Source organism: Budorcas taxicolor, chromosome 5, assembly GCF_023091745.1.
Source record: "Budorcas taxicolor isolate Tak-1 chromosome 5, Takin1.1, whole genome shotgun sequence".
NCBI classification, from domain to species: Eukaryota; Metazoa; Chordata; class Mammalia; order Artiodactyla; family Bovidae; genus Budorcas; species Budorcas taxicolor.
Window position 1 is genome coordinate 78,203,378 of NC_068914.1, and position 19,826 is coordinate 78,223,203.

General features: G+C 39.9%; 1 pseudogene; it reads right to left on the reverse strand.

The window, feature by feature from the left end:
• Window positions 1-1,461: 1,461 nt before the first annotated feature.
• On the reverse strand, window positions 1,462-3,172 carry LOC128048123 (eukaryotic translation initiation factor 2 subunit 3-like; annotated as a pseudogene).
• Between the last annotated feature and the right edge of the window lie 16,654 nt (window positions 3,173-19,826).

The following is a 19,826-nucleotide window of genomic DNA, read 5'->3' on the forward strand; positions in this document are numbered from 1 at the left end:
CCTTTCCAGCTCTGTGTGACCTGATGGACTGCAGCCTGTCAGGCTCCTCTGTTCATGGGATTCTCCAGGCAAGAGAATTGGAGTGGGTTGCCATGCCCTCCTCCAGGGGATCTTTCCAATCCAGGGGTTGAACCCACATCTCTTAGGTGTCCTGCATTGGGAGGCAGGTTCTTTATCACAGTGCCCCCTGGGAAGCCCATATGTATACTACATGATCCAGTAAGTCCACTCATAGGAATAGACCCAACATAGACGTATACATATATTTATCAAAGACACGCAAGAATATATTCACTTACAGCACTCCTCATAAAAGTCCCCCTGCTGAAAACATCACAACATCCATCAACAGCAGAGGGGATAAAAAGTCATAGTATATTTATATAATAGAGGAACAAAGCAACAAGAATACACAAAATGTAACTACACACAAAATCACTGCTGAATCTCACAAACACAATATTAAGCATAAGAAGACAGACACACAAAAATAGAACAGGCAAAACTAATCTATGGTGACAGAAGCTAGGAGAATGGGTACTCTGAGAGGGGTAGATGGGAACTTCAGGGAGGCTTCTGGGGTCCTGGGGGTGCCTGTTTTTCCAGCTGGCTGCTGGTTTCAGTTTATGTAACTCTAAATGTAACACCACATTTACAATTTTGCTCATGTCTATATTTATGTTACTCACAAGCAAAATTTGAAATTAAATCTGTTCCTTGCAAAGACATGTAAAAATTATTCATTTTTGATTTATTCATGAGCTTTAATTCCTTTCTTAGCATTATTATCTTTAGTTATCATGCCTTGTTATTATTTGACACATTTATCTTTTTGAATAGGGTGTTTATGAAATGTTATGCCCAAAATATTTCTCAGATTTGCATTTTATGGTTAATAGGTTTGAAATGATTAATACTTTCAAATAATCCTGTTCTGTAAACTTTATCTACCTGAGAAAAACTCTCTGCAGGCACTAATTTATACAGGAAGCTCAGAGCAAATGCTAAATTGAAACCATTCTTAATTCAGATCTTAATTCGATAGTTTTATATTGAAGTGAGCAAAATTTAGAAGCCCAGATATTTTCTCAGATAGCATCTTTTTTTTTTTCCTAAGAAGAAAGATTGTATTTTGAACAGGTTTTATGGAATGTGTGCTACAGCAAAGTCTGGTTGTAGCAAGCAGTTTACTTTCAGACCTTCACTGTATAAATTGGACATAGAAATGATTAATTTCTGGTAAAATGTAGACTCAATCCAACATTATGCCAACTTTTACATTTATTGTAGACCCTGTCTCAGTACTAGAGGTTAAATTTTCATCACTCAAAAATGAGAATAACCTTACAGCTACTACTAAGGTAATGAACTGTGAAGTTAATTGCCTACTATTGCTTTGAAAACATACCCCTAGGTTGTTAAGAGAAATTCTGACTTCATCCATATCTGTTATTTAATTCTTTAGTCATCATCTATTGTGGGCTTGATTGTCACCCCTCTTCTTATTTAACCCCAAGCAATTAAATGCCAGTGTTTCTCAACTCTTTGACTAAGGGTGATTTTTTTTTTTTTCTTCTACTTCCATGCACACAGAATTAGTTAAAACAATTTTGCCCAAATCAGCCTTGACTGCACTAATTCTTCCTCCTGTCGACAGGGATCCTGTGTTCACCATAAGCACTTCATTCTTTGATAGCTTTGGCACTTTTGCTGCTTTCTTGTCTCCTTCAGCATGTTCACCTTGGAGCCATCTAAATAGGAAATAGGAAATTCCCAATTCTGTGAAGATCTCAGGTAAAGTTTCAGTCACACCAAGTAACTGCCACATCATTCTGTCAGCCTGGCACAAGGTAGGGTCAATTTTTGTTCAAACTCCAATAAGACCTCCTAGAGCAGCATATTAGGGTTTCCCAGGTAGCACTAGTGGTAAAGAACCTGCCTGCGGATACAGGAAATATAAGAGATACGGGCTCAATTCCTGGGTTGAGAAGATCCCCTGGCGGAGGGCATGGCAACGCACTCCAGTATTCTTTCTTGGAAAATCCCATGGAGAGAGGAGCCTGGTGGGCTACAGTCATAGGGTTGCAATGAGTGAGGCACAACTGAAGCGGCTTAGCACACACACAGAGCAGCATACTGAGGATCACTATGCTCTGTGAAAAGTGATAAAAACATGAATTTTCCTTCAGTGTCTTTGGAAACAACACTGGGTCTGACTTCTATCTCCCGACCCGCATTTAATACTCCTTTTATAACTCTGCCACCAGCTACATTCTCCTTAAGGTCATCAACTTCACATCCGGATTTGCTGACATCAAAGGATCTAATAACAGTAAGTTGGGGTTCTGAAGTAAAGTCTCTTGGGGGCACTGGAAATTTCTTTACTATGTATTCACAGACAACTTCAATATTGTATTTTAGCTGAGAAGAAATTGGAATAATAGGAGCTCTGTCTATGCTATTGCACCTTGTACAAATGCAAGGACCTGTTCATATCATTCTTTAGTCTGGCTTTTTTTAAAAAAAATCAATTTTACTTTGTAGAGTCAAAATATGCTTTAGTTTCATAATTTCCATAGCAGTCAAGTGTTCAGAGGTCTGAGGCTGAGAACAAGACTCATTCAGTTCAGTTCAGTCACTCACCTGTGTCTGACTCTTTGCGACCTCATGGACTGCAGCATGTCCTGTCTATTACCAACTCCTGGAGCTTGCTCAAACTCATGTCCATTGAGTTGGTGATGCCATCCAACCATCTCATCCTCTGTCATCACCTTCTCCTGCCTTAAACCTTTCCCAGCATCATGGTCTCTTCCAATGAGTCAATTCTTCGCATCAGGTAGCCAAAGTGTTGGAGTAAACTGATCGCATGGACCAGAGCCTTGTCTAACTCAATGAAACTATGAGCCACGCCATGTAGGGCCACCCAAGACAGACGAGTCATGGTGGAGAGTTCTGTCAAAATGTGGTTCACTGGAGAAGGGAACGTCAAACCACTTCAGTATTCCTGCTTTGAGACGACCATGAACAGTGTGAAAAGGCAAGACTCATTACCAGCTATCAACAGAGAAGCGGCATCCATCACTGCGGCATTGTTCAGCATGGAGCCATCACAATATTGTAATATTCCAGGGCAGTCAACAAAGGCAACATGCACGTGTGCATCCTCAGTCATGTCAGACACTTTGTGACCTCACAGACTGTAGCCCACCAGGCCCCTCTGTCCATGGGATTTCCCAGGCAAGAATACTCCAGTGGGTTGCCATTTCCTACTCCAGGGAATCTTCCCGACCCAGGGATCAAACTCTCATCTGCTGCTCTCCTGCATTGGTAGCCAGATTCTTTACCACTGTGCCACCCGGGAAGCCCTAACGAAGGAAATACGGTGGAGGACAATGTAGGTCATCGAGTTCATAAATCTCAGCATAGTCACGTTATTGCAATATTTCTTTCCAGTTCATTTTGAACTAGACAGTGTGAATTACCGAAATAGCTTTTACAACCATCAATTTCTCATGAACTACATGATGAACCATACCTGTATAAATTATCGTGCACCTGCCCCAAATTCATACCAGCCTTGTCCCCCTGACCCCCCTCACCCCGCCATCTTGCCCAGAGAGATAGTACCTTTTTTTCCTTGATAAATATTTTTATAGAAGAGAACTCATTAATTCAATTTATGATTCAATTCTTTTGAATTTCTGCCATATTTAGATGCTGAAAAATAATAAAAAATATGATTAGTCAGTTCTAGATATATGTAGTCATCCCAGTGTCAGTCACTGGGGATTGTCCTCTGCCCTCCTTTTCCTGAGGTGGCATCTATGTTGGGGCTCAGGTACCATCACAGCATCAGGGGAGGCATCTACTTAGACACCTGTCCACATTGACATTCATTACCATGGCCATTGTCTCACCTGGTTATGGCATCAACACTTTATGCCAGCATCTTCTAAGAGGTCACATTCTCCATGAGAGAGAGATCCTCTGAGACTTTTGATGACATCCCCTTGGAACTGGTATAACAACTTCTGGTTCGCCAGTTTGTATTTAGCTGGTTTCTGTGCTTTTCTTGGAGTATGGAAAAATTCTGCTTTCCTCTCAACTTCTTCTGACTCCTTCTCATTGCTAAATGGGTTGAGGGAAAGCTTCTGTGACTACCAGAGACTCTCCAGTCCTGCTCCCCATGCAGCCATCTCAATTCATTTTTAATTTATTTTCTTGAAGTATAGTTGATTTACAATGCTCTGCTAGTTTCTATTGTGCAACAAAGTGATTCAGTTTGTATGTCTCTTATATACACATACACAAATAGATTGAAGGGATTAGATCTGATAGACAGAGTGCCTGAAGAACTATGGACAGAGGTTTGTGACATTGTACAGGAAGCACTGATCAAGACCATCCCCTCCCCCCCTCCCCCCCACCCTGCAAAATGCAAAAGTGCAAAATGGTTGCCTGAGGAGGCCTTACAAAGAGCTGAGGAAAGAAAAGAAGCAAAAGGCAAAGGAGAAAAGGAAAGATATACCCATTTGAATGAAGAGTTCCAAAGAACAGGAAGGGGAGATAAGAAAGCCTTCCTCAGCGATCAATGCAAAGAAATAGAGGAAAACAATAGAATGGGAAAGACTAGAGATCTCTTCAAGAAAATTAGAGATATCAAGGGAACATTTCATGCAAAGATGGGCTCAATAAAGGACAGAAATGGTATGGACCTAAAAGAAGCAGAAGATATTAAGAAGAGGTGGCAAGAATACACAGCAGAACTATATAAAAAGATCTTAATGACCCAGATAGCCACGATGGTGTGATCACTCACTTTAGAGTCTGACATCCTGGAATGCTAAGTCAAGTGGGCCTTATGAAGCATCACTACAAACAAAGCTAGTGGGGGTGATGGAATTCCAGTTGAGCTATTTCAACTGTAGTTGAATCCTGAAAGATGATGCTGTGAAAGTGCTGCACTCAATATGCCAGCAAATTTGGAAAACTCAGCAGTGGCCACAGGACTAAAAAAGGTCTGTTTTCATTCCAATCCCAAAGAAAGGCAATGCCAAAGAAAGTTCAAATTACTGTACACTTTCACTCATCTCACAAGCTAGGAAAGTTATGCTCAAAATTATCCAAGCCAGGCTTCAACAGTACATGAACTGTAAACTTTCAGATGTTCAAATTGGATTTATAAAAGGCAGAGGAACCAGAGATCAAATTGCCAACATCCACTGGATCATAAAAAAGCAAGAGAGTTCCAGGAAAACATCTACTTCTGGTTTATTGATTATGTCAAAGCCTTTGACTGTGTGGATCACAACAAACTGTGGAAAATTCTTCTAGAGACAAGAATACCAGACCACCTGACCTGCCTCCTGACAAATCTGTATGCAGGTCAGGAAGCAACAGTTAGAACTGGACATAGAACGACAGACTGGTTATAAATCAGGAAAGGAGTACATCAAGACTGTATATTGTCACCCTGCTTATTTAACTGATATTCAGAGTACATAATGTGAAATGCCAGGCTGGATGAATCACAAGCTGGAATCAAGATTGCCAGGAGAAATATCAATAACCTCAGATATGCAATACCATCCTTATGGCAGAAAGTGAAGAGGAACTAAAAAGCCTCTTGATGAAAGTGAAAGGGGAGAGTAAAAAAGCTGGCTTAAAGCTCAACATTCAGAAAACTGAGACCATGGCATCTGGTCCCATCACTTCATGACAAATTAATGGGGAAACAGTGGAAAGTGAAAGAGTTTATTTTGGGGGACTCCAAAATCACTGCAGATGGTGACTACAGTCATGCTGTTAAAAGATGCTTGCTCCTTGGAAGAAAGATTATGACCAACCTAGACAGCATATTAAAAAGAGACATTATTTTGCCAACAAAGGTCCTTCTAGTCAAAGCTATGATTTTTCCAGTAGTCATATATGTATGTGAAAATTGAACTATAGAGAAAGCTGAGCACTGAAGAATTGATACTTTTGAAGTGTGGTGTTGGAGAAGACGCTTGAGAGTCCCTTGGATTGCAAGGAGATCCAATGAGTTAATCCTAAAGGAAATCAGTCCCAAATATTCTTTGGAAGCACTGATGCTGAAGCTGAAGCTCTAATACTTTGGACACTTGATGCAAAGAACTGACTTATTGGAGAAGTCTCTGATGCTGGGAAAGATTAAAGGTGGGTACAGAAGGAAATGACAGAGGATGAAATGGTTGCGTGGCATAACCAACTTGATGGACATGAGTTTGAGTAAGCTCTGGGAGTTGGTGATGGACAGTGAGGCCTGTCGTGCTGCAGTCTATGGGGTTACAAAGAGTTGGACATGACTAAGTGACTGAACTGATTGAACTGATAGACACATACATATATACATTCTTCTTCATATTTTTTCCCATTATATCTTACCACAGGACATTGAATATAGTTCCTGCACTATACAGTAGGAACTTGTTGTTTATCTATTCTACATAACAGTTTGCATCTGTTAACCCCAACTCCCAATCCATCCTTCCCTACATCCCAGCCCCTTGGCAATCACAGCTCTGTTGCCTAACTCAAATTGTCATGGGATGCTGCTGCTGAATGAGCACTTCCCAGGGTTCTGGAGAGAAAACAGAGGCCCTGGCTCCTCTGCTCTGGGCTTCTCACAGTTGGGAAAATTATTCTATTAGCTATCCACTCCCCAGTGTTGGAGCTAACCACAAAACAGGGAAGCAGGGCACAGCAAACCTGCTCAGAGCACCTCACCAGCATCTTGCTCTCTGGTTGTCCTCTAACTTTACTCCAACTGTGTCCAAGATTCCCCCTTGCAGGGAGCAAAAGGGCTGATGAACTTGCTCAGTGTTTCAGTTGAGGCTTTTACAACATTTAAAAGGCAAGGACTTAATATACTTCTTTGGTTCTTTTCTAGTTTTTATTTGGGGAACAATAAAATCTCTTATTGCTTCCCAGGTGGTGCAGAATCCACCTACCAACGTTGGGGCCTCAAGACATGCTCGTCCCCCATCCCTGGATTGGGAAGATCCCCTGGAGGAGGAAATGGCAACCCACTCCAGTGCTCTTGCCTGGGAAATCCCATGGACAGAGGAGCCTGGTGTGCTACAGTAAATGGGGCCACAAAGAGTTAGACACGACTGAGCACACACACACACACACACACACACACACACACAATCCTCTAGCTCCAAGAGGAGAAGGTCACAGGGTAAACAACTAACATAATTAACAGAAACCAACATGGATTAATGTGATCCTGCCCTATAGCTGGTATCTATTCCTTTATAGCACTTGTTACAGGACAGCCGAGTCTTCTTAGCTCAACACTTAGAGTAGACTTTGCATGTGTAGCTGCAAAGCCTAAAATCTCTGTGAGCAATAGTAAGGACCTTGTTAAAAGTACACTTTGGCCCTGGGACGAGACAGCAGAGGACACAGAAGAAAGGACAATGGAATCGGATGATAAATGAACAGGTCACCAGACAGTATCAGAATTTGTAAACCTTGATTCTTTTCATATGAAATAATGTTTCTCAACTAGGGGGCTTAGACTAATGGGGGTCTTTAAGTTCTCTTTCTTTTTTCATTTAATCATTTATTGTCAAAAATATAGTGTTTGAACAGTACATATGCTTTCTCCCAGTTTCTGGTTACAGAAAACTCCTGATATTGGCTACTACAGAACAATAGAACTGAGTTTTTCATATTAGCATTTTTACTGTCACCTACTGTTTCAATTTCATGTGTTCCCTACAAATTCTTTGTCTATATTTTCTTTTAGATGATGATCTTAAAAATTACTATAAACATAGCAGTTATCATCTAGACAACCACTTTATCCTCAAACAGCATCATGTAGTTTTAATTCCTGCTTCTCCATTTGTCTTTATAGAAGCCATAAGGAGTCATTTTAAGTGGCCACATTTAAGTTTTCATGCATTGGAAGCATGTTTGCCTGACATTAGATCAGCAGCCAGGGGCTTACCTGGTGGCTCTGTGGTAAAGAATCCACCTGCCTATGCAGGAGACAGGAGTTCAAGTCCTGATCTGGGAAGATCCCACGTGCAGCAGAGCAACTAAGCCCAGTGTGCCACAACCCTTGAGCCTGTGCTCCAGAGCTCAGGAGCCACACCTACTGAAGCCGACAGGCCCTAGAGCCTGTGCTGTGCAGCAAGAGAAGCCACTGCAACGAGAAGTCACGCACCAACTAGAGAGTAACCCCTGCTCACCCAGCTAGAGAAAACCTCAAGCAACTTCAAAGACCTCGCACAGCCAAAAATATATAAAATAAAATAAATAAAATTTAAGGTCCATAGCCAGACCTTAAGTGTTCTAATATGCAAACAGAAATGCTTGTCTCTTATTCTCAGTTACACTCAAGTTAAACTATTTTGCCACTTAGAAACATGCAAGTTTTCTTTGGAATGATTGTTTTCAATTAAAAAATTTTCCATAGCATGCAATTTGTCTCTTTTATTAACTAATAAATGAGATCGATTTGACAATGTGAAACAAATTCCTGCCAGCAAGTAACATAATGAACTAGTCTCCTGATTACAGGCTAGTGTAAAAAGAAAGAACAGTTGAGGATTTAATGTAGAGGTGAGGCATTTCAGCTAAATGAAGACCAGGTGATGTCACTGTGTACCTTATGAGAGAAGTTTCTCATATTTAAATGAAGAAAAGGAATGGGACACTTGAGTCATCCTTTGGCACAAGACAGCTTCTGGATGGCAAACTTGGAAGCCCAAACAACATGTGTTTATATTTCAAATCACAGCATAGCCAAGGAAAACAATAACCCTAACAAAATTAATATGATTAATTTTTATTGATTGATTTTTTTAATTGGAAGATAACTGCTTTACAGAATTTTGTTGGTTTCTGCCAAACATCAACATGAATCCATGAATCAGCCATAGGTATACATATCTCCCCTCCTTCTGGAACCTCCCTCCCTCCTCATACCACCCCTCCAGTTTGCTACAGAGACACTGTGTTCCCTGAGTCATACAGCAAATTCCCATTGACTATTTTGTATATAGTAATATAAGTTTCCATGTCACAATTTCCATACATCTCATCCTCTCTTTCCTTCCCCACCCACCCCCACCACTGTGTCCATAAGTCTGTTTTTTTCTATTGCTGCTGCTACTGCTAAGTCGCTTCAGTCATGTCTGACTCTGTGCGACCCCATAGACAGCAGCCCACCATGTTACCCGTCCCTGGGATTCTCCAGGCAAGAACACTGGAGTAGGTTGCCATTTCCTTCTCCAGTGCATGAAAGTGAAAAGTGAAAGTGAAGTCGCTCAGTCATGTCTCTTAGCTACCCTGCAAAAAATTTCATTAGTACCATCTTTCTGGATTCCATATATATATATGTTAGTGTATGATATTTATCTTTCTCTTTCTGACTTCCTTCACTCTATATAATAGGCTCTAGGTTTATTCACCTCATTAGAACTGACTCAGATATGTTCCTTTTTATGGCTGAGTAATATTCCATCGTATATATGTACAACAGCTTCTTTATCCATTGATCTGTCAATGGACATCTAGGTTGCTTCCATTTCTAGTGATTGTAAATAGTGCCGCAGTGAACATTGGGGTACATGTGTGTTTTTCAGTTTTGATTTCCTCAGCGTATGTGCCTAGTAATGGGATTGCTGGATCATATGGTAGTTTCAGTCCTAGTTTTTTAAGGAATCTTCATACTATCTTCTATAGTGACTGTATCAATTTACATTCCCACCAATAGTGCAAGAGGGTTCTCTTTCCTCAACACCCTCTCCAGCATTTATTGCTTATAGATTTTTGATGATGGCCATTCTGACCAGTGTGAGTTGATATCTCATTGTAGCTTTGATTTGCATTTCTCTAAAAATAAATGCCTGAGATCAGGGGCGGCAGCCAAGAGGAGCAACCCCATGTCAAAGGAGCGGCAGCTGTGCGGGCGCAGGAGGGCCAAAAGGAGGTACTCCATGTTCAAGGTCAGGAGGGGTGACCTCGTCCAAGGTAAGAAGTAGTGGCTGTGCCTTGCTGGAGCAGCCCTGAAGAGATACCCCACGTCCAAGGTAAGAGAAACCCAAGTAAGACGGTAGGTGTTGCGAGAGGGCATCAGAGGGTAGACACACTGAAACCATAATCACAGAAAACTAGTCAATCTGATCACACGGACTACAGCCTTGTCTAACTCAATGAAACTAAGCCATGCCCTGTGGGGCTACCCAAGATGGGCGGGTCATGGTGGAGAGGTCTGACAGAATGTGGTCCACTGGAGAAGGGAATGGCAAACCACTTCAGTATTCTTGCCTTGAGAACCCCATGAACAATATGGAAAGGCAAAATGATAGGATACTGGAAGAGAAACTCCCCAGATCGGTAGGTGCCCAATATGCTACTGGAGATCAGTGGAGAAATAACTCCAGAAAGAATGAAGGGATGGAACCAAAGCAAAACCAATACCCAGCTGTGGATGTGACTGGTGATAGAAGCAAGGTCCAATGCTGTAAAGAGCAATATTGCATAGGAACTTGGAATGTCAGGTCCATGAATCAAGGCAAATTGGAGGTGGTCAAACAGGAGATGGCAAGAGTGAATGTCGACATTCTAGGAATCAGTGAACTAAAATGGACTGGAATGGGTGAATTTAACACAGATGACCATTATATCTACTACTGTGGGTAGGAATCCCTTAGAAGAAATGGAGTAGCCATCATGGTCAACAAAAGAGTCTGAAATGCAGTACCTGGATGCAATCTCAAAAACGACAGAATGATCTCTGTTCATTTTCAAGGCAAGCCATTCAATATCACGGTGATCCAAGCCTATGCCCCAACCAGTAATGCTGAAGAAGCTGAAGTTGAACGGTTCTATGAAGACCTACAAGACCTTTTAGAACTAACACCTAAAAAAGATGTCCTTCTCATTATAGGGGACTGGAATGCAAAAGTAGGAAGTCAAGAAACACTTGGGGCAACAGGCAAATTTGGGCTTGGAATGAATGTGGAATGAAGCAGGGCAAAGGCTAATAGACTTTTGCCAAGAGAATGCAAACACCCTCTTCCAACAACACAAGAGAAGACTCTACACATGGACATCACCAGATGGTCAACACTGAAATCAGATTGGTTATATTCTCTGCAGGAAAAGATGGAGAAGCTCTATTCAGTCAGCAAAAACAAGATCAGGAGCGGACTGTGGCTCAGATCATGAACTCCTTACTGCCAAATTCAGACTTAAATTGAAGAAAGTAGGGAAAACCACTAGACCACTCAGGTATGACCTAAATCAAATCCCTTATGATTATACAGTGGAAGTGAGAAATAGATTTAAGGGACTATATCTGATAGATAGAGTGCCTGATGAACTATGGACAGAAGTTTGTGACATTGTAGAGGAGAAAGGGATCAAGACCATCCCCATGGAAAAGAAATGCAAAAAAGCAAAATGGCTGTCTGGGGAGGCCTTACAAATAGCTGTGAAAAGAAGAGAAGCGAAAAGCAAAGAAGAAAAGGAAAGATATAAGCATCTGAATGCAGAGTTCCAAAGAATAGCAAGGAGAGATAAGAAAGCCTTCCTCAGCGATCAATGCAAAGAAATAGAGCAAAACAACAGAATGGGAAAGACTAGAGATCTCTTAAAAAAAAATTAGAGATACCAAGGGAACATTTCATGCAAAGATGGGCTCGAAAAAGGACAGAAATGGTATGGAACTAACAGAAGCAGAAGATATTAAGAAGAAGTTGCAAGAATACACAGAAGAACTGTACAAAAAAGATCTTCATGACCCAGATAATCATGATGGTGTGATCACTCAACTAGAGCCAGGACATCCTGGAATGTGAAGTCAAGCGGGCCTTAGAAAGCATCACTACGAACAAAGCTAGTGGAGGTGATGGAATTCCAATGGAGCTATTTCAAATCTTGGAAGATGATGCTGTGAAAGTGCCTCACTCAATATGCCAGTAAATTTGGAAAACTCAGCAATGGGCACAGGACTGGAAAAGATCAGTTTACATTTCAATCCCAAAGAAAGGCAATGCCAAAGAATGCTCAAACTACCACACAATTGCACTCATCTCACACGCTAGTAAAGTTATGCTCAAAATTCTCCAAGCCAGGCTTCAGCAATACATGAATGATGAACTCCTTATGTTCAAGCTGGTTTTAGAAAAGACAGAGGAGCCAGAGATCAAATTGCCAACATCTGCTGGATCATCGAAAAGCAAGAGAGGTCCAGAAAAACATATATTTCTGCTTTATTGACTCTGCAAAGCCTTTGACTGTGTGGATCACAAGAAACTGTGGAAAATTATGAAAGAGAAGGGAATACCAGGCCGCCTGACCTGCCTCTTGAGAAGTCTGTATGCAGGTCAGGAATCAACAGTTAGAACTGGACATGAAACAACAGACTAGTTCCAAATAGGAAAAGGAGTACATCAAGGCTCTATATTGTCACCCTGCTTATTTAACTTCTATGCAGAGTACATCATGAGAAATGCTGGGCTGGAAGCACAAGCTGGAATCAAGATTGCCAGAAGAAATATCAATAACCTCAGATATACAGATGACACCACTCTTATGGTAGAAAGTGAAGAGGAACTAAAAAGCCTCTTGATGAAAGTGAAAGAGGAGAGTGAAAAAGTTGGCTTAAAGCTCAACATTCAGAAAACGAAGATCATGGCATCTGTCCCATCACTTCATGGGAAATAGATGGGGAAACAGTGGAAACAGTGTCAGACTTTATTTTGGGGGCTCCAAAATCACTGCAGATGGTGACTGGAGCCATGAAATTAAAAGACACTTACTCCTTGGAAGGAAAGTTATGACCAACCCTAGATAGCATATTCAAAAACAGAGACATTACTTTGCCAACAAAGATCTGTCTAGTCAAAGCTATGGTTTTTCCAGTGGTCATGTATGGATGTGAGATTTGGACTGTGAAGGAAGCTGAGTGCTGAAGAATTGATGCTTTTGAACTGTGGTCTTGGAGAAGGCTCTTGAGAGTCCCTTGGACTGCAAGGATGTCCAACCAGTCCATCCTAAAGGAGATCAGTCCTGGGTGTTCACTGGAAGGACTGATGCTAAAGCTGAAACTCCAATACTTTGGCCACCTGATGTGAAGAGTTGACTCATTGGAAAAGACTTTGATGCTGGGAGGGATTGGGGGCAAGAGGAGAAGGGGACGACAGAGGATGAGATGGCTGGATGGCATTACCGACTCCATGGACATGAGTTTGAGTGAACTCTGGGAGTTGGTAATGGACAGGAAGGCCTGGCGTGCAGCGACTCATGGGGTCACAAAGAGTCGGACATGACTGAGCGACTGAACTGAACTGAATAATGCACTATGTTGAGCATCTTTTCATGAGTTTGTTAGTCATCTGTGTGTCTCCTTTGGAGCAATGTCCGTGTAGATCTTTTCCCCACTTTTTGATTGGGTTGTTTGTTTTTCTGATATTGAGTTGTAGGAGCTACTTGTATATTTTGGAAATTAATCCTTTGTCAGTTGTTTCATTTGCTATTATTTTCTCCCATCCTGAAAGTTGCCTTTTCACCTTGCTTATAGTTTCCTTTGCTGTGCAAAAACTTTCAAGTTTAATTAGGTCCCACTTGTTTATTTTTGTTTTTATTTCCATCATTCTAGGAGGTGGGTTATAGAAGATCTTGCTCTGATTTATGTCATCGAGTGTTCTGCTTATGTTTTCCTCTAAGAGTTTTATAGCTTCTGGTTTTGCAGTTAGGTATTTGATCCATTTTGAGGTTATCTTTGTGTATGATGTTAGGAATGTTCTAATTTCATTCTTTTACATGTAGCTGTCCAGTTTTCCCAGCACCACTTATTGAAGAGACTGTCTTTGTCCCATTGTACATTGTTGGCTTCTTTGTAAAAAATAAGGTACCCATAGGTGTGTGGGTCTATTTCTGGGCTCTCTATCTTGTTCCATTGGTCTATATTTCTGTTTTCGTGCCAGCACCATACTGTCTTGATGACTGTAGCTTTGTAGTATAATCTGAAGTCAGGAACGTTGATTCCTCCAGCTCCATTCTTCTTTCTCAGTATTGCTTTGGTTATTCAGGGTCTTTTTTGTTTCCATATGAATTGTGAAATTTTTTGTTCTGGTTCTGTGAAAAATGCCATTGGTAATTTGATACAGATCACATTGAATCTGTAGATTGAATTTGGTAGTACAGTCATTTTCATAATTTCATCATTTCAAAAATAATGAAATATTCTTCCAACTCAGGAACATAGAGTATCTCTCCATCTGTTTGTGTTGTCTTTGATTACTTTCATCAGTGTCTTACAATTTTCTGCATAGTTCTTTTATCTCCTTAGGTAGGTTTGTTCATAGATATTTTATCCTTTTTGTTACAATGGTGAATGGGATTGATTCTTTAATTTCTCTTTCTGATTTTTCATTGTTGTTACACAGGAATGCAAGTGATTTTTCTGTGTTGATTTTGTATCCTGTGACTTTGATAAATTCACTGATTAGCTCTAGTAATTTTCTAATTGTATCTTTAGGGTTTTCTATGTATAGTATCATGTCATCTGCAAACACTGAGAGTTTTACTTCTTCATTTCCAGTCTGGATTCCTTTTATTTCTTTCTCTTCTCTGATTGCTGTAGCTAGGATTTCCGAAACTACGTTGAATAACAGTGGTGAGAGTAGGCACCCATCTCTTATTTCTGATCTCAGAGGGAATGCTTTCAATTTTTCACCATTGAGAATAATGTTTGCTGTGGTTTTACCACATGCCTTAACACTGTGCCTTAGCACTGCCTATGGCCTTTACTATGTTGAGGTAGGTTCCTTCTATGCCCATTTTTTTAAGAGTTTTTTTTTTTTAATCATAAATGGATGCTGAATTTTGTCAAAGGCTTTTTCTGCATCTGTTGAGATTAGCATATGGTTTTTATCTTTCAATTTGTTAATATTGTTAATATGGTATATCACATTGATTAATTTGCATATATGAGGAATTCTTGCATTCTTGGAATAAACCACACTTGATTCTGGTACATGAGCTTTTCAATGTGTTGTTGAATTTTGTTTGCTAGAATTTTGAGGAGAATTTCTGCATCTATGTTCATCAGTGACACTGACCTGTAATTTTCCTTTTTTGTGTTGTCCTGCCTGATTTTGTTATCAGGGTGACAGTGATCTCATAGAATGAGCTTGGAAGTGTTCCTTCCTCTGCAATTTTCTGAAAGAGTTTTAGAAGGATAGGCATTAGCTCTTCTCTAAATGTTTGGTAGAATTCACCTGTGAAGACATCTGGCCCTGGACTTTAGTTTTTGGAGAGATTTTTGATCAAAGTTTCAATTTTAATGCTTGTAAGTGGACAGATTCTTAGAAAAGTTCAATCTTTCAAGACTGAACTGGGAAGAAATAGAAGCTATGAACAATCTAGTTCAGTTCAGTTTGGTCGCAAAGAGTCGGACACGACTGAGCGACTGAACTGAACCGAATTGGATTGTTCATAGCTTCTATTTCTTCCCAGTTCAGTCTTGAAAGATGGAACTTTTCTAAGAATCTGTCCATTATTTCCAGGTCGTTCATATTACTGCCATGTAGTTGCTCATAAGAGTCTCATAATCCTTTGTGTTTCTGCATTGTTTGTTGTAAACTCTCCTTTCTCATTTCTAGTTTTGTTGATTTGATTCTTCTCTCTTTTTTCCTGGACAAATCTAGTTAAAGGTTTGTCAATTTTATCTTCTCAATGAACCAGCTTTTAATTTTATTAGTTTTACTATTGTTTATTTCATTTATTTCTGCTCTGATCTTTATGCTTTTTTTTCCAAAAAATCCTTTGGGGACTTTTTGCTCTTTTTCCAGTTGTTTTAGGTGTAAAGTTAGGTAGCCTATTAGATGTTTTTCTTGTGTTTTGAGTTATAAACTTCCCTCTTAGCATTGCTTTTGCTGCATCTCATAGGTTTTGAGTTGTTGTGTTTTCATTTTCATTCATTTCTAGGAATTTTTTAATTTCCCTTTTGATTTCTTCAGTAACCTGTTCATTATTTAGAAACATATTGTTTAATCCCCATGTGTTTGCGTTTTTACAGGTCTTTTTTCTTGTAATTGATATCTAGTCGTATAGCATTGTGATCAGAAAGGATGTTTTGTATGATTTCAGTTTTATTAAATTTACTGAGGTTTGATTTGTGACCCAAGATATGGTCTATCTTGGAGAATGTTCCATGTGCACTTGAGAAGAAAGTGTATTCTTCTGCATTTGGATGGAATGTCCTGAAGATATCAGTGAGATCTATCCGGTCTAATGTGTCATTTAAGGCTTGTGTTTCCTTATTAATTTTCTGTTTTGATGATCTTCCATTGGTGTAAGTGGGGTGTTAAAGTCCCCTACTATTATTGTATTACTGTCTATTTCTCCTTGTATGTCTGTTAGTGTTTGTCTTATGTACTGAGGTGCTCCTATGTTGGGTGTATAAATATTTAAATTTGTTATGTCTTCCTTTTGGATTGATCCCTTGATTATGTAGTGTCCTTCCTTATCTCTTGTAACATTATTTTAAGGTCTATTTTATCTGATATGAGGATTGCTATTCCAGCTTTCTTTTGCTTCCCATTTGCATGGAATATATTTTTCCATCCTCTCACTTTCAGTCCATGTGCCTTTAGGTCTGAAGTGGGTTTCCTGTAGACAGAATATATATGGGTCTTGTTTCTGTATCCATTCAGGCAGTCTGTATCTTTCTGTGGAACATTTAATCTATTTACATTTAAAGTAATTATTGATATTTATGTTCCTATTGCCATTTTCTTCATTGTAGGGAGTTTGTTTTTGTAGGTCTTTTTTCTCTCGTATTTCCGGACTATGTAAGTCCCTTTAACCTTTGTTGCAAAGCTGGTTTAGGGGTACTAAATTCTCTTAACTTTTGCTTGTCTGTAAAGCTTTTGATTTCTCCATCAGTTTTGAATCAGATCCTTGCTGGGTAGAGTAACCTTGGTTGTAGATTATTCCTTTTCAGTACTTTAAATATTTTCTGCCATTCTCTTCTGACCTGGAGAGTTTCTTCTGAAAGATCAGCTGCTAAGTGTATGGGTTTCCCTTGTATGTTACTCGTTGCTTCTCCCTTGCTGTTTTTAACATTCCTTTTTTATGTTTAATCTTTGTTAGTTTGATTAGTATATCTCTTGGCATGTTTCTCCTTTGGTTTATCCTGTATGGAACTCTTTGCACTTCTTGGACTTGATTATTTCCTTTTCTGTGTTGGGGAAATTTTCAACTATAATCTCTTCAAAAATTTTCTCATACCCTTTCTTCTTTTCTTCTTCTGGGACCCCCATAATTTGAATGTTGGTGCATTTAATATTGTCCCAGAGGTCTCTGAGACTATCTTCAGTTTTTTTCATTCTTTTTACTTTATCCTCCTCTTCAGCTGTCATTTCCACCACTGTATCTTCTAGCTTACTTATCCACTCATCTGCCTCAGATATTCTGCTATTTGTTCCTTCTAGAGTATTTTCAATTTCAGTAATTGTGTTGTTTGTCTCTGTTTTTATTCTTTATCTCTTCTAGGTTTTTGTTAATTGATTCTTGCAGTTTCTCCATTCTATTTTGGAGGTTTTGGACCTTCTTTACTATCATTATTCTGAATTATTTTTCAGGTAGTTTGCCTGTTTCCTTTTCATTTTGGGGACTTAAGAGTTTCTACGTTGTTCCTTCATTTGCACCATATTTCTCCACCTTTTCATTTTTTTAAACTTATTGTGTTTGAGGTCTCCTTTTCCCAGACTTTGAGATTGAATTTTTTCTTCCTTTTGGTTTCTGCCCTTGTAAGGTTGGTCCAGTGATTTGTGTAAGCTTCCTGTAGGATGTGATTTGTGTTTGTGTTGGTGGGAGGAGGTGAGGTTTTTTTTTTTTTTTTCCTTTTTTCTTCTTATGGGCAAGACTGTATGAAGTGGTAATCCTGTCTGCTGATGATTGGATTTTCACTTCTGTCTTCTTTGATGTTTGGATGAGGTGTCCTGCACAGGGTGCTGCTGGCAGTTGGGTGATGCTGGATCTTTTATACAGGTGAATGACTTTGTGGAAATTCTCATTAATTAATACTCCCTAGGGTTAGGAGTGGAGAAGGCGATTGCAGCCCACTCCAGTACTCTTGCCTGGAAAATCCCACAGATGGAGGAACCTGTTAGGCTGCAATCCATGAGGTTATGAAGAGTCAGACTCAACTGAGCGACTTCATTTTCACTTTTCACTTTCATGCCTTGGAGAAGGAAATGGCAACCCACACCAGTGTTCTTGCCTGGAGAATCCCAGGGACAGGGCTGCCGTCTGTGGGGTCACACAGAGTCAGAGACGACTGAAGCGACTTAGCAGCAGCAGCAGCCGGGTTAGGAGTTCTGTGGTAGTCTATGGTCCTGGAGTCAGCACTCCCACTTTAAAGGCTCAGAGCTTAATCTCTGGCCTTGGGACAGAGATTCTACAGGTGATTTGTTTTGGCATTAAATGGAATTAAAACAAATACACAAAAACAAGAAACAAAAGACACACCTCAGACAAATGACAATATAAAATCAGGCAAGTAACAACTAAAATAATGGAATATACACCCATAAACAAGTTAAACAGTCAAAAAATAAATAAATAAAATACAATAGATTGACCTGGCAAACAGAGGAAACCAAAAGTTATATGCACAAGTGAAAAAACAAAACTGACTAAAACACAAACTGGAAAACAAAACTAAAACAAGGTGCCAACTGGAGAATACAGCAACAAAGACAAAACAAACTAACAAACATGGGAGAAAAACAGCCAAATGGAAGAAAATAAAGAAAGGATAGAAATGCAAAGTTAGAGATAGATAAAGAAGATTTATTATTAAAGATTAACTACAATGGGAAAAGAACAGTAGGGAAAGCAAACAAAAGAACAAATGTAAAAAAAATTTTTTTAATTAAAATTTAAAAGGCAGAGAAAAAAGGAAAACGCAGAACCACAGGAGGCCCAAAGTAGAGGCAGAAGTATATAAATGAATAAGAAAGTGTGATTTTAAAAAAATCTCAAAAGCTTAAATAGATTTAATAGTACAAATAAAATCAACAACTACAACAGAGGAGAAAAAAAGAAAAAAACTCCAGAAGCAACTACAGAACAAGTCAAACTGTAAGACTAATATATGCTTTTCTTGAGTCTCTGATGTCAGAGTCCTTTCCCTCACTGGGAGTCATAGTCTACCTTGCTTCTCTAGGATGCTCTCAAACACTGGGCTGGTCTCTGATCTGGTATGAGGGCAGCTCAGACTCTAATCTGGTCCTACTCCTGTGTGTTCTTGCCTCCAATGTCCACAGCTGTCAGAACTAGTGTGTTTTCTTTTGTGGGAATTCTCATTGTCCTTTTATGTATATCATCGACGCAGAGTCTGCCTAGTTAATCAGGTGGATTTAATCTACAGCTTGTACAGGTGGTAGGCAGGTTTTGGGTCCTTTTCCTTAGCCCCTGGGTTTCATTTGTGGCTTTATTTCCACCTCTGCATGTGAGTTGTCCACAGGGGTTTATTTCTGAGGCTGCCCTGAAGGACTTGGGTTTGCCCCTGTGAGGGCCAGATGTGAAGGTGATGCAGCTTCTTGGGTTGCAGGGGCCCCAGTAGCACTAGGTACTCATGGAAGCCAGGACCTAGGCAGCAGAAAATATGGTGTTCTAGAATCCCATGGATGGAGGAGCCTGGTAGGCTGCAGTCCATGGGGTCGCTAAGAGTTGGACACAACTGAGCGACTTCACTTTCACTTTTCACTTTCATGCATTAGAGAAGGAAATGGCAACCCACTCCAGTGTTCTTGACTGGAGAATCC